Source organism: Vicia villosa, linkage group LG1, assembly GCF_029867415.1.
Source record: "Vicia villosa cultivar HV-30 ecotype Madison, WI linkage group LG1, Vvil1.0, whole genome shotgun sequence".
Taxonomy (NCBI): domain Eukaryota; kingdom Viridiplantae; phylum Streptophyta; class Magnoliopsida; order Fabales; family Fabaceae; genus Vicia; species Vicia villosa.
Window position 1 is genome coordinate 202,202,112 of NC_081180.1, and position 3,830 is coordinate 202,205,941.

The 3,830-nt window shown below is 40.3% G+C and overlaps 1 long non-coding RNA gene across 1 annotated transcript; it reads left to right on the forward strand.

Annotated features, from left to right (window-relative positions):
* The first annotated feature begins 229 nt into the window (after positions 1-229).
* LOC131621790 (uncharacterized) lies at positions 230-1,785 on the forward strand. The gene is made up of 2 exons (XR_009289686.1): positions 230-340; positions 1,513-1,785. It is a non-coding gene; the product is annotated as an uncharacterized LOC131621790 (long non-coding RNA).
* Positions 1,786-3,830: the final 2,045 nt, after the last annotated feature.

The window sequence follows — 3,830 nt, forward strand, 5'->3', positions numbered from 1 at the left end:
GATTGATGAAGATAAGGGTGACAGAGACTGTCCATGTAACACCCCGTTAATTCTGGTGTATTAATTTAATTATTTTATTAATTAAATTATTAGAAATAATAATCTGTGGGAATTAATTGGAAAATAATAAAAATATGGTGTTGGGCTGAGTGTGATAGTTAGTAGAAGGGGGGTGTTAACTAAGCAAGCCCATTAAGAATGTTTTATTTTATTTTTCATAAAATAAAGGAAATTGGGAAAAAGAGAAGCAGAAGCAGTAGAAGCAGATTTTGGAACTGAAGAACACGTGAAAGTGAGAAGAGCCAAAGGGGGAGAAGAACTTCGAAGATCCGACTCTGAGGTAAGGGGGGATTCTTCGGGTTAGTAATCCTTATGCGATTGTAGGTAGTAGGATAGATTAGGATTATTGTTTAGTTCATTCGTACGTGTCGGGTTGGGAATTTGTTAGGTTTTGATAATCTTGTATGAATTGACATGATTCTGTTGATACTTGTGACATATGATGTTAATACATGTCAATAACCTATTTGAAATGTGTAATTGTGTGAAAAACAATGATATTTGTGTGCTATGTTCGTATGTACCTGAAATTGGGGTTATGGGATAGGGTAAAAGCTGTCAAAATGGTGATTTTTGCTGTGCAGGTACGTAGGAACCGGTTCCCATGTGGGACGAACCGGTTCCCCCTTGTAAAAACAGAGAAATATGGATTCTGGGTAGCTGGGAACCGGTTCCCATGTAGGGACAACCCGGTTCCCCATAGTAAATACCAGAGACGAGACTTTTGAAGCTGCCAGGAACCGGTTCCCACGTAGGGACAACCCCGTTCCTGCAGCACTTTTCTAAAAATGTTTTATCTTTGAAAACTCATAACTTTTGATCCGAATACCCGATTTATGTGCCGTTTTGAGCAGTGTGAAGCTGAGTTAAAGGCCTATATGATGAATAGGTAGTATGGATGTAAAGTCCAAGTTGTTTATCTGTGATTATGTATTTATTGGGTGATGACTTTCGTGTATGCGTGTGTTATGTTTGTATGAATGCTAAGAATATATACATGCTTATCGGTGATGATTTGGTGATGATAATGAAACGGTGTGTTACATCGAATTGGTGATGTTGTAAGCATGTTATATGTTGCATTCATTGGCATACATTTTCGGTGATGGATCCCGGTGATGAAATGGATCAAAATGGTGGGCATAATTCCCATTGTGTGGAATTTGTGCTGGTTAAAACTGTATCTCGGTGATGAAAAGATCAGTTGGATGGGTTTATCCCATGGATGGTACCACATGCATTAGTGTCAGTTCATTCATTGCATTATATTATGATATGACTGAATGATTGTGTGGTGTGATAGATGATGTTTATACACTGTTGCTTGCTTGTTCTAATAATTCTGATTGTATGTATGATGAGTGGATGATAATTGCTATGATATTCTATTGCTTATGATTGTATAATGGTTATTAATTCGAATGAAACTCACCCTTACTTTGATGATTTCAGATTAAGGATGTAGCGGCGTGTGATTGGGTGAAGATAGCTTATAAGCTAGCCCGTAGTTCGTGTCGAGTCATGCTCTGATTGTAACACTGGGATCGATTAGTCTTAGCGTTACTTGAGATACTATGTTGTTATTTTGTTTATGGATTATGTATTGATGAGCTGTTTGGATATGCTCCTAACATTGTTTGAAATAAGTTTCCGCTGTGATGAACACATGTTGAAGTTTGGTTAATTTTAATAAAAGCATGACAATCGACTTTGATGTTTTATTTATTTAATAATTGTAACATCCTTGATGTGTTATTACTCTGATTATATTATATTATTTTACCGGGGGGTTTTAGAAGGGTGTTACAATAGTGGTATCAGAGCATAGTCGGTCGTTAGAGTCAGAGTCTTAGTGTCAGTGTTCCCTTGTATGCGACTAGTGTAAGGTAAACACTGTCGATACTTTTGTTCTGATGAGATTGTTTTGTGATTTAGCAGAACAATGGCTGGAAGAGGTGGAAGGAACGATGACGCTATCGCAGAGGCTCTAGGCATGATTGCTGGTGTACTGGGAGGGAATGCTACTGGGGCTGTGATTGGTGCTGACAGACAGTTGAACAGCTTTCAGAGGAACAACCCTCCACTGTTCAAAGGCACTCATGACCCTGATGGTGCTCAGAAATGGTTGAAAGAGATCGAGAGGATCTTCCGAGTGATCGATTGTGCAGAAAATCTGAAGGTGAGGTACGGTACTCACATGCTATCAGAAGAAGCTGATGACTGGTGGGTTACTACTAAGACTGAATTGGATTCAGATGGGATTGCGATTACTTGGGCCATATTCAAGAGAGAATTTCTGAGGAAGTACTATCCTGAAGATGTTCGGGGAAAGAAGGAGATTGAGTTCTTGGAACTGAAACAGGGTAGTATGACAGTGCCTGAATATGCTTCCAAATTTGTGGAATTGGCTAAGCACTACACACCCTACACCAACGATGCAGCTGGAGAATTCTCTAAGTGTATCAAGTTTGAGAATGGTCTTCGTGATGAGATCAAACAGGGCATCAGGTATCAAAGGATTCGCCGATTTGCTGATTTGGTGGACTGTAGCAGAATCTTTGAGGAAGACAGTCTTAAGCTGAAATCATCTCACTCTCGCGAGTTAGTTGATAAGAAGGGTAAGAAGCCTATGGACAGAGGTACACCATATGGTAGGGGAAACCCAAGAGCTGGTAACTGGAGAAGACCTAGTGGGGGAGATTCTGGTGCTCCCTTTAGGTGCTTCAACTGTGGTGAAACTGGACATAAGAGGGATGAGTGCAAGAAAGAAGAGAAGAAGTGCTTTAAGTGTGGCAGAGTAGGCCATGTTGCTCCTGACTGTAAGATGAGAACTGTGACTTGCTATAACTGTGGAGAAGAAGGTCATATCAGTACACAGTGCACCAAGCCGAAGAAGAACCAGTCTGGAGGGAAAGTCTTTGCTTTGTCTGGATCAGAAACTACTCCGGAGGATAGACTGATTAAAGGTACGTGTTTCATACATAACACACCTTTAATTGCGATTATTGATACTGGTGCGACTCACTCGTTTATTTCATTGGATTGTGCTAAGAGGCTGAATTTAGAGATAACAAAGATTAATGGAAGTATGGTTATTGACACTCATGCGTCGGGTTCAGTGACCACTTCATCTGCATGTTTGAACTGTCCTATTGATATATTTGGTAGGAAGTTTGGAATGGACTTAGTGTGCCTTCCACTTGAACAACTTGACATTATTCTGGGGATGAACTGGTTGCAATTTAACCGAGTTCATATCAATTGTTTTACGAAGACGGTCATCTTTCCTGAAGAGATGAGTATCGAAGAGTTGGCAATGACTACAAGACAAGTAGGTGAAGCAATTCAAGACGGGGCAGCCGTGTTTATGCTTTTTGCGTCGATGGAAGTGAAAGGAAGAGTAGCGAGTAATGAATTACCAGTGGTCCGAGAATTTCCAGAAGTTTTTCCAGAAGATGTCAGAGAGCTACCACCTGAAAGGGAAGTAGAGTTTGCTATTGAGTTAGTTCCTGGAACCAGTCCTATATCGATGGCACCTTATAGGATGTCAGCATCTGAATTGACCGAGTTGAAGAGTCAATTAGAAGAATTGTTAGAGAAGGAGTTCATCCGTCCAAGTGTGTCACCGTGGGGTGCACCGGTGTTATTGGTAAAGAAGAAAGAAGGATCTATGAGGTTGTGTGTAGACTACAGACAACTGAATAAAGTTACTATCAAGAATCGGTATCCATTGCCGAGGATTGATGATTTGATGGATCAGTTGGTCGGAG